At 33.9% G+C, this 12,063-nt stretch overlaps 1 protein-coding gene and 1 pseudogene across 2 annotated transcripts in view; both read right to left on the reverse strand.

The window, feature by feature from the left end:
- Positions 1-10,879, reverse strand: part of LOC129501926 (insulin-degrading enzyme-like) — a 51,169-nt pseudogene extending 40,290 nt beyond the window's left edge.
- The window catches only part of CCSER1 (coiled-coil serine rich protein 1), a 756,597-nt gene that overhangs the window by 169,962 nt on the left and 574,572 nt on the right, over positions 1-12,063 (reverse strand). The window lies entirely within an intron of this gene.

A 12,063-nucleotide genomic window follows, 5' to 3' on the forward strand; every position in this document is an offset into this window, starting at 1 on the left:
GTACTTTGTACTCATCTCTCAGAGAGAATTTTGAACCTGTGAATTTTTCTCTACACTTTTCTGAGTTTATGTACACATTTTTTAGAACTTCATTGAAGCTTTCATCAAATCTTTGCAAGCACTAAATTGGATAATGTTAAGACAAGTCAGTTCCAGATATTTACCATTATATAGAAATGATTATTCATGAAGTTCTGATTCTTTCCTAATAGCTTTATTAAGACATATTTCAAAGAAAAGACAATTCCAATTTTTTAAAACTAGCTCTCCTTAAGCATTAATGAATATAGTCTGTTACAAAGAAGAAGAAACTTAAAATTCATGAAGCTAACCACTATGTGATTCTGTCAAACTAAGTAAACATAAGCTTTTACCCTTTACCAATATTCACACAAAGTCAAATATTTATTATTTGTTACATTTTATAATCACGTGTGTAGTATTCAGCTTAGTTTTAACATAGACTTCAAGTGCCTTTACAAAATGAATATGAAGGGCAGCCTGGCTGGCTCAGTGGTTTAGTGCCGCCTTCAGCCCAGTGCCTGATCCTGGAGATCCGGGATCGAGTTCCACGTCGGGCTCTCTGCATGGAGCCTGCTTCTCCCTCTACCTGTGTCTCTGCCTCTCTCTCTCTCTCTCTCTCTCTCTCTCTCTGTGTGTGTGTCTCAAATAAATAAATAAATAAATAAATAAATAAATAAATAAAATATTAAAAAAATGAATATGAAGACTGTCGATATGGAGATATATATATGTATATATATATATACACATATAACTAAATGTGTATATAACTATATATATTTTTAAACAGAAAATAGAAAACAATAAATTTTTAAGATCCATTGTAAAATATAAACATTTTGAGAGTAGACAGAAAAAAACAAACTGGAAAGCAGACAAGAGACAAGTAATCTGAAACCTGAGCCAGTCATGCACAACCCCATTCCTAAACAACTCTACCATTATTATGGGACCATGGGTACAGCTATATACCTGTGAACGTGGGAATGAAGATGGATATGGAAACCAGAGGACTGGCTGTCCTTCCATCCCTAGCAAAAGCTACAAGTTTATTGTCTTTAGAAAGAATATTTGATGGATTAAAGTAACTTCAGGTACAATTTTGTAAGGCATCACCCTACTGAAAACAAGTAGATTAAAATGAATAGACATTTTTCCAAAGAAGACATACAGATAACCAACAGGTTCATGAAAAACTGCTCAGTATCATTAATCATCAGGGAACTGCAGCTCAAAACCACAATGAGATATCACATCACACCTGTTAGAATGGCTATTATCAAAAAGATAAAAACATAACAAATGTTGGTGATGATGTAACGAACTCTTGCACACTATTGCTGGGTATGTAAATTGGTATAGCTACTGTGGAAAAGAGTATGGAGTTTCCTAAACAAAATTAAAAACAGAGCTACCATATGATCCAGCAAGTCCACTGCTGGGTATTTATCCCCTCACCCCAGATGAAAACACTGAATCAAAAATATATGTGAACTTCCATGTTCATTGCAGCACTATTTACAATATCCAAGATACAGAAACAACCAAAGTCCATCAATGGATGAATGGATAAAGAAGATAAAGATAAAGATAAAGATATATATATATATATTTTATATATATATTTTATATATATATGTATAAATACATATATGTATTTATGGGGGAGAGACATGTGTATGTATGTATACACACATGTAATAGAGTATTATTCAGCCATAAAAAATAATGAAATCTTTCATTCGTGACAACATGGATGGATACCAAGTGTATTATGCTAAATTATGCTAAGTGAAATAAGTTAGACAGAGAAAGGCAAATATTGTATGGTCTCTCTTATATATGGAATCTCAAAAAAAAAAAACCAAATAAAAACAAAAAATCCCAAAAAACTAATAAGCTCATAGATACAGTGGACAGATGAGTGGTTGTCAGAGGCAGGGGGTGATGGGTGAGAGCAATGGGTGAAGGGAGTATAAAGTTTAAAATAAAAGAAAATAATGTATTCAATGTCAAATATTTTTTTAAAAAAGGAACATTAGATAAATTTTATATTAATGATCTTGCCTAACCCTTCTCAGACAACCTTAACCTCCCTAATCATAAAGTACCTCAAATCAGACACACAATGCCAATTCTCAAATTCTCATTTTCTTTCTCTCTTAAAAAAAAAATACCTACATTTTGAAACCTGAAAACTCCATGTCTCACTCTCTTTTCCTATTTGTGTTCTTGGTCTGGCAGCATATCATATCCTTTCCAGGAAGGAATCTTTCCGGGAATCTTTCCTGGAATTTTGTCCCTCTGTATCCAAGAACTAGGTGCTCACCTTCCCAGAAATTTGGTAATTTATCAAATTAAAATTCCTCCTGTTTAAACCAGTAAGGCAAATTATATTCTTGAATCTATGAAAACTGACCAATATTCCATGTGGCGTTCGATCCAAAGATGATTCAAAATTATTAGGTCTCTTAATAAAAGAAATTAATAATCTTAGTAGGATTATGATTTCAATAAATGCCAAATCTAAAGAACTGACAGATGCTTTCTTACATCTTTTCTCCCTTCCTTTGCCTTTCCTTCTGTTTCCTTTCTCTCTTCACTTTTCATCTTTTCTCTCCTTTTCTCTGTATTTCTACCTGTATTCCTATAGGTTATATAAAACCAACAGTCAGAATCATGTCTAAAATAAAAACACTATAGACCTTTTGCAGTATAGTAGTTAAAGCCCGTTTTCAGAATTAAAACAAAAAAAAAACAACAAAAAACTGAGTTACAGTTCCAGCTGAGCTATTTACCAACACCATGTCCTCAGTTCAGGTTCTTAACTGCTCTAAGCTTCGATTTCTTTATTTGTAAGATGACACAATAACCATGTTTACTGAGGATTAATACTCTAAAGAAGTAGACAGCATTCAAGATTTCCACTTTGGAGAAATGAGTCTATATCCTAAAATTTCTAGCATTTGGCAATGAAAAATGTCAGGAAAGGTACTATTTAAAAATGGGGTGCCTGGGTGGCTCAGTCTGTTAACTATCTGTCTTCAGCTCAGGTCATGACCCAGGGTCCCAGGACTGAGCCCCACATCAAACTCCCTGCTCAGTGAGGAGCCTGTTTCTCCCTCTCCCTCTGCTGCTCCCCCTGCTTGTGCTTGCTCTCTTTTTGTCAAATAAATAAACACCTTTAAAAATATTCCAAATAGGCAGTTGGCAGGAATGCAGTTGTCTTTTAGACACTGGTTATCAGAGAAATACCAGCAATGCCGAAGCCACATTTTTCAGGAGATAAGATGAGATCTTGACCAACAAAGGGAATTGAATACTGAATTCCCTAGCATCAAGTTGGTCTCATAATAAATAATCTTTACATAGGATTGGTCCAGCTATGTTTAGAGTTGTACAGAAAAAGACGATAAGCTACAGAAAATTTAATAGCCTGATACTACATGTATAGCTTGACAGGCTTTGTTAGGGATTTCAGGTTATCAATGGTCACTTTAATAAAATGATTAACTTTATTTGAATAGGATGAAAGACTTGAGAAGAAATTTGGTCTTAATTAAATGTTTTTTTCATCATTCATTTAATAATTCAATCATTTCATCTATTATTTGTGTATTATACACCAGTTCTATACTAAGCTCTGAAATAGGGAATTTAAAGAATATAAAAATGATATTTGCATTTACAAACATCTTTTATTGGAAAAGATAGTAAATAAATTAGAATCATGCAGTGTGAGAAAGATTTGACAGGCCACTGATGGTTTTTAAGACGGAAGGAAGTAATGAGCCAAGGAATGCAGACAAACTATAGAATCTCAAAAGAGCAAGTAAATGCACCAGCCCCTAGAGCTTCTAGAAAGAATTCCGCCAACACTGACTTTAGTCCTGGGAGACCTAGTTCTGATTTCTGACTTCCAGAGCTATAACATACTAAATGTGAGTTATTTTAAGCCATCATATTTGTGGTAACTTGTTATAGCAGCAATATGAAACCAATACGCTAACTACAACTTTTAAAGATATAATCATTAGATAAATATACATGAATGGATCTCTTATATTTTTGATAGCCTAGATAACCTGCAAACTCTATTGTTTCAATATGAATATAAGCAGTTTTCATCCTATTTGGGGCATGTATAGACGCAGGTAATCAGTGATACTGGATGATATGAAAATTATGATTTCTTATAATTTATATTTGATTAGTTTCCTTTGATAGTCTAGGGATTGACAAATTTCAAATAAAGTTCAGGACTCATTCTTTGGAAATTCAACTCAAGAAACATTATGAACATTTCTTTTTCTTGCATCTTACTATTTACTCAACTTGCTATGGTCTGATATTTGTGTCCCTCTAAATTTCATATGTTGAAATCCTAACACACTAACCAGATAGTATCAGGAGGCGGGATGTTTGGGAGGTGTTTAGGTCATAAGGCCAGAGTCCTCATGAGTGCAAAGTATTACCTGATTAAAGAGTTCCCAGAGAGCTCATTTGCCCCTTCTACATGTAAGATTATAGAGAGAAGACAAAAAGATGGCTAAGAAGTGGGTATTCATCAGTCATTAAATCTGCTGGTGATTTGATCCTGGCTTCTCAATCTCCACAACTGTGAGAAATAAATTTCGGTTGTTTATAAGCTTCCTAATCTGTGGTAATTTGTTAAAGCATCACAAACAGCGCAAGATACAACTCTTGCTTACTTTTTGTACTTCAATGCCTATAGGAGTAGTCTAAGTTCTTTACAAAACACACAATGGCCTTCACACCAAACAACTTTGTCCTTACCACATAGGAAACACACCACTGAATATTTAGACCCTCATGGCCTAGCTTGGGACCTTAGCTCTTCTCCTTTGGCTCAGATCTCATGACACTTCCCTTTTCTCAATTCCATCTTTATACTTTTGAAATACTTTGCACTTCTCCAGACTGTATCTCTCTACAACAAGCATTATGATTTACTGTAGCTTTCTATAATCAGAATAAAATATTTCTCCCAATACCTTTACATAAGCTTTACACATAGCAGGGACTCAATAAATGTTAATTAATTGCTCTGAATGACTCACCACATTCAACAATGTAGCACAAATAGTGATAGATGACAAAACCAGTGACACATAATATCGCCAAGTGACTAAGGCCCATAAGAAAGAGCAAGAAAAGAGAAGGAGAGAAATGGCTAATGTTAATAAGAGGATAGACCACTGTCAACTTTATTCCTGTGGGCATTACTACCGGAAATTATGATCAATCTCTCTTTATCATGTTACAGCAACTGGCATTGCTCCATTTTTCTACTTGGATCTGTTGCCAAAGGTTCTATTGCCTCACAGAGACACTTAAGGGAGAAAAGTGAGCTTAATTCCTCTACCCTTAATTATGCTTTGACAACTCTGCTCAGATTTTTAAAAACTTTCAGGATCAAATACTGCTGCCAAAGTCTTTCCTGTTAGGCAGAGCCTAACTACTCTAAATTAATCTCTATTCTTAATAAGAAATATATGCAGTAAAATTCTAAAATAACAGGTTTAGCCAACTTCATAATTGTTTGTCACAACTCTTGACATAAAGACTTCCTATCAGAATTACCAGAGTAAAACAGATTACCTGCAGGAAAGGACATGTCTACTACAGAGAGAAGCTGACTGTTGATAATATAATGCAGGAACTTAACACAGACAATTTTCTTAGGTAAGAATCTGACACCAACAGTACTCAGAATATTCAAATTCTATCCACCTTCACAATTATTTGTATTAGGCTGTTAATTAGAGTCTAATACATCCATCTGCAATTGTCTACCTTCCAATTTTCTGTGCTATGAACCAGCCACTATTCAAGAGTATAAAAGTAAGTTTCTGTGCAAACACATTACACTTTTCCTTACCTCTTTGGAATGCATTTTAAAGTGATGTTAATAAATTCCTCTACATTATCTTCACTATAACAAGAGTAAATAGAATTTTCTGATTTTTCATAATTATCCAACTTTAAATTTGTGCCAATATTTTTCCTGCACAATTACTAGGCATAATAGAATTTATCAAAATTATGTGCGGTGTGAAAACTGCACTGAAGAAATGCTCAATTTGTGACACAAAAACTTCAGAACAAAAAAAAATAAAAAAAAATAAAAAAAAAAACTTCAGAACAGAGTATTTGCTTATTTTACTTTTTCAATTGTACCTGTCATTATGGCTATTTAATACCTCTGTATCATATAATTAAAACAATGGATGACCAATGTCTTAAAAAACATTTTATTATTTATATTCTCTAATCTCATGTAGTTAGAGAAAATATAACCATTTCTAAATTATTTGATAGATGATAGAATTCATTGCACTTTATCCAGGGACAACTTATTTTACAGATGCAGCTGCACAATGATATCATTCAACTTCTAAAATTTGTTTGTTAAAGAAGTAGACAATACCAAAATAGAAGAGATGAAAGTTACTGCTAGATAAACTAAATTCATGATGAGTCAACTTTTGATAGCTTCTCATATTCACGGTCCATCTCAAATGGACATATTAATAATGAATCATAGTCTTTGAATTGTACCCTGATTGCTAATTTCTTAACTAAGGAAAAATATGTTACAGTACACTTCATGGTTACAAGTAAACTCTGAAGCAATGCTAGAGATTATATTTAAAAACAACAAAAGTGGGTGTTTATGATCCAGAATGTATATGAAATGGTAACATTTAGAGTAAGAAATAAACATTGTATGTGCTATACATGAGATTAGTTGCTTAAATTATCATTGATAATGATGTCATCATCTTAAGTGTTTACCTTCAGCCCATTCTGAATCTGATATCTGCAGTAGATGTTAAAAGAGATCTTGTTCTTATAGGTGTGCACAGCAATGATTGCTGCCTCTTCTATTATTTCATATTAAAGTTTTCTACACGCTGAGGACGAATAGGTGTTGAAGAACACAGCACAGACTACATATTGATTTCCAACTGCTTTTAAATAAAATTGTCCTGGCATCTTGCTGGCAGATAGAACATATGTTTCACTGAGGTAGATCCCCAAACCAACGCTGAAGTCATAATGACTCAGCTCCTTAAAAGTTATTTTTTTCAAGAAATATAAAGTTGCTTTTATTTTTCAAGTTTTCAAAAATTTTATTGGCTTTAGGATTTTCCTACAGTAGTTCAACATTTTGTCTTTATGTGCAAATGAACCCAGAAATAGCTTTCCATATTCTGTACCTGAATTTTACCTATCCTGCCATGTTCTGTGTCTGTAACTCTAAATTCAGGATGTTCCTATAAAATCCCTACTCTTGCAAGTCATGAAAGCCAATCCAAATCTATGTATCTTGCAGTTTTTGGGGTTCTGTTTAAGTCAGCTGTAGAAGAAGTGGATCCCAGAACTCCATTTTCCAAGGTAACTTTTGACAGATGCTCAGTAATTCTTGTCCACTAAACATGCCAAAGAGACTGACTAGAGAAAGCAGAATATGGCCCAATGTTCTGAAAGAAGACTGAAATAAGCTTTGTAACAAAGACTGTCTTCTATAGTACCACTTGTAGAACTCAGAAAATCTAAGGCACCAACCTATGCAACAATAAAAAAATTCAGTGAGATTTAAATTTAAGGAATAAAATGGATGTGTGAGTTGGAGCTAGGGTGAGAGGTATGCCATGAATTTTAACATGTATTAATGTGGACAAATTCTATATCTTGCACATGTCTTCCTGAAATCATCTGGACAATGTGTGAGAAGGATCTGGACAGTAACACAAAGCTACTATGCACATCAAAGTATTTGCTTATTTTTCCCATTATTTTTTTTCTCTGAGGCTTAATATGTCTGGGAGATACTGCATATCTTTTAACACAAATTAGACAAAATTTGTTTTGGCTTTAATTTATGTAAAAATAATTTTATTTATCAGAATATAAAATTATGGTTTTTCTTGCTAGTAGAGCATTCATCATATATTAGTAATGCAATTTTAAAAAGTCAAATAATAGGTATACTATTCATTTAAAATTTATTTTGACAGACCTAAAGGAAGAAAGTTTGCATAAAAATATACTTGTATAGTATATTTGTATTACATAATATAGAAAGTATTGTTTGGTAGTTGTTATTTCAATTCAAATTCTACTGTTGGTATTTATAATTGGGGATTTAGCAAACTAATTTTTTAAAGCCATAATTCTTTGATATTCTGAACCTAAGATTTTAAGGACTAAAAATTAATTCAAATATGGTGACATTTAAGTGAAGTTCCCGAATTTAAGGGAAATTAAAATAGCAGTGGAAAATATATTCAAATAAGTACATTGATGAATATACATAAACATGCAAGGAAATCTATTTCCTTCTACACTCCCTCAAACCCAAACTCCTTATATCTGACTGAGAATTTAGTAGAGCTGAACACTGATTAAGAAAAGACTATCACACAGCATTTTTATTCAGTGTAGTTGATTAAAGATTGCTGCAAACTTTTGTCATTCCTCTCTGGAAAACGGTATTGAGTTTCCTCAAGAAGTTAAAAATAGAACTATCCTATGATCCAGCAATAACACTACTAGGTATTTACCCAAAGAATACAAAAACACTAATTTAAAGGAATACATGCATCCCTATGTTTATAGCAGCATTATTTATCATTATATAGCCAAGATATGGAAATAGCCCAAGACTCTATCAATTAATGAATGTATAAAGAAGATGTGGTACATATACACAATGTAATATTACTCAGCCACAAGAAAAGAATGAAATCTTGCCATTTACCATGACATGGATGGAGTTAAAGAGCATAATGCTAAGTGAAATAAGCCAGTGAGAGAGACTGTAAGATTTCACTCATATGTGGAAATAAAGAAACAAAACAAATGAGCAAAGTGGAGAAGAGAGAGAGAGAAAAAGAGAGAGAGAGAGAGAAACCGAGAAACATATTCTTAATTATAGAGAACAAACTAATGATTACTAGGGGTGAGGTGAGTGATGGGTTGGGTTAAATAGGTGATGCGGATTAAGGACGTCACTTGTTGTGATGAACACCTGGTGATATATGGAATCGTTGAATCATTGTAACATAACACTATGTTTCCTAACAGGAATTAAAATAATTTCTTTCAGAACTGTGAGAAAATACTTTTATTTTTATTTTATTTTTTTAGCCACCTACCCGTGGTATTTCATTATGGCAGCCCTGGCAAACTAATACGCTATCTGTAGAATGATTTGCTTTCAAGGTGGGCCACTGATTGACTTTTGAGAATCTGATTGGTAGCTGGTGCCTTACACTCATATCAAACTTTCCATAAATAATGAGAGGCTGTTGTATACCTGAAACTAATATAACTGTATGTCAATTATAGTTAAATAATTAAAAAAGGTTATAATAAGAGTTGCTCACTGTGCCTAAGCAATTTGTATAAACAATATTGCTAATGCTGAACACTTGACCTCTTTCTAGGAGTTTGGAATTTCTGTCTACTCTAGTTACAGCAGCGTTCCTCTGAATCTTTGGGTATTGCTAATGGGCTTTAATGGGTAGAAGTATCACATACATTGTTGGGAGAAGAGTACATGTGTTCCTTATTACTACATACTGAATTCTGTGAGTCCTTCTAACAAGTATCTGAATGCTGAAGTTATTTCAGGGACCACTAACACTATGTGACTGCTTAACCAACAGAAAGATGTGGAAGCCAGATGTCTTGTAACAAGCCTAATCACTTCAAGATACTGTGAGAAAATGCTGCCAGGAAATTCAGGCTAGTCCATAAAGGAGTCATCTTGGGTATCTACTCTACTTCAGCCTTCAGATAACTCCATTCTCCACCTATTTCTTACTGTACCCACTTGTAAAACCTCAAATGAGAACTGTCTACATAAGTTTAGTCAACCTAGAGAACCATAAACAGCAATAAGAAATTATTGTTTGGGGCACCTGGATGACACAGTTGGTTAAGCACTCAACTCAGATTGTGATCTCAGAGTTGTGGGATTGAGCCCTTCATAGGGCTCTGTGTTCAGTGTGGAGTCTGCTTAAGATTCTCTCTCTGTTGGGCAGCCCGGGTGGGTCAGCAGTTTAGCGCAGCCTTCAGCACAGGGCCTGATCCTGGAGACCCAGGATCGAGTCCCACGTCAGGCTCCCTGCATGGACACTGCTTCTGTCTCTGCTTCTCTCTCTCTCTCTCTCTCTCTCTCTCTCTCTCTCTGTGTGTGTGTCTCATGAATAAATAAAAAAAAAGAGTTCTTATGTTTAAAAAAAAAAAGATTATCTCTCTGTCTCCCTCTGCCCCTCCCCATTCCACCCCCTGCTTCTGTGCTCTCATTTTCTTATAAATAAGTAAATCTAATATATATATATATATATATATATTGTTTTAGGCTGCCAAGTTTTAAAATGCTTTATTACAAAGAAACTGATAACTGAAACAATCATTTTATTTTTGTCTTCAAAAATAATTGCTGAAATATACATATTATTAATAATAAATCCCTCTTAAAATTTAGTACTATTAGGAAAACATTTGGTGCCATTTTGCATTTAAACGTATTATCATATCATAAACACATTCCTTAAATATATAATCAGTGTGATTTTATACTAAAAATTCATCAGTTGTCCTTTGGGGGAAAAATTCCTGCTTATTTCTTCCACTAAGCATAAGGAATCCTGTTTCTGTCCCATTGTTATCGGTCTATTAGAATCCACCTCAAATTATTAATCAAGTCTAGCTGCACTTGTATGGTTTTCAGTTATGTGAAAGAAAAATAGATTACCAGAAATTACCATTCCCTGTAAGACTGAATAGTAACCGTAGCAAAAGGGACATTATTTGCCATCTCTCCTTTAGTCTCTCATTAGTACTAAGAAAATTAAGCCAAACCAACAAATACTTCATTAATCTCTATATTATGATACACCTACTTATTTGCAACATCAGAAAGATCGCAAAAGAAATAAAAAAGGGGGGGGCATAGAGAACATTAAAATCAGGAATAATCTTCAACACTGATCTTTTTTGATATCCCCTATATAATCCATTAAAAAATCCTGCAGATTCATATTTAAAATGTGTCCAAAATCCCACCAATGTTTACCCTCTTAACTTTTACCCTTCCAGTTTAAGCTGCCATCATCTCTCACCTGTAGGAGTCTTATGCCTTTTTCTACTCTGTCTCCAAACTCAGAGTAATACTTTTAAAATAAAGTCTATCTATGCCATTTTTTCCCTAAACACTCAAATGGTCTCCCATCTCATGTAAAGCAAGATCTCAAGTCTTTCTTTGGCCTACAAGGCTCTTCATGATCTGGTTTCTCTCTCCCCTGATCTCTTATTACTTGCCCCCTCAATCACTCTGCTCCAGCCACAGGGCACTCTGTTGATTCTGAAATGGCCAAATGTTTACCCTATTGCTTTTGCACTTTTTCTCAACCCTCTTCCCATAGATGTACTCATGTACCCACTCCACTTTATTCATTATGATCTCTGCTAAAATTTCCCTTAATGAGAATGGCTTTCTTTGGCCATCTGTTTGAAACAATATCATACTTTAGGGTCACTTTCTATTTTCCAAACCCTGATTTATTCTTCATAATAGCATCTATCATCTCTGACATATATATTTGTTTATTGTCTACCTCTCCTCTCTAAAGTTCAAATACCATGAAGGCAGGATTTAGTATGGGTTGTTTACATTGAAACACCAGTGCCTAGAATATTATCAAGTACAAACCAATAAATTGATTCACTATGAATGAATGAATGAACAAATGAATGAGTGAGTAGATGACACAGTAAAAAAAATTAACAAAAATGCAGAATACACCACTTGGGGTTATTTTTGAGACATGAAAAAAGTGATTTCCAGTAATAAGAGAGAGAATTAAATTCACTGAATGAGAAACAATAGCAATAAACACTCACAAACAAAAAATTCCAACTCTATGCAATGTCTACAATAGATGATGTTGCAGAAATCATACCACTATCTGACTTCTCTCTCCTGGAGTCTCCAAATGGGCT

This window comes from Nyctereutes procyonoides, unplaced genomic scaffold (genome assembly GCF_905146905.1).
Source record: "Nyctereutes procyonoides isolate TBG_1078 unplaced genomic scaffold, NYPRO_anot_genome, whole genome shotgun sequence".
Classification (NCBI taxonomy): domain Eukaryota; kingdom Metazoa; phylum Chordata; class Mammalia; order Carnivora; family Canidae; genus Nyctereutes; species Nyctereutes procyonoides.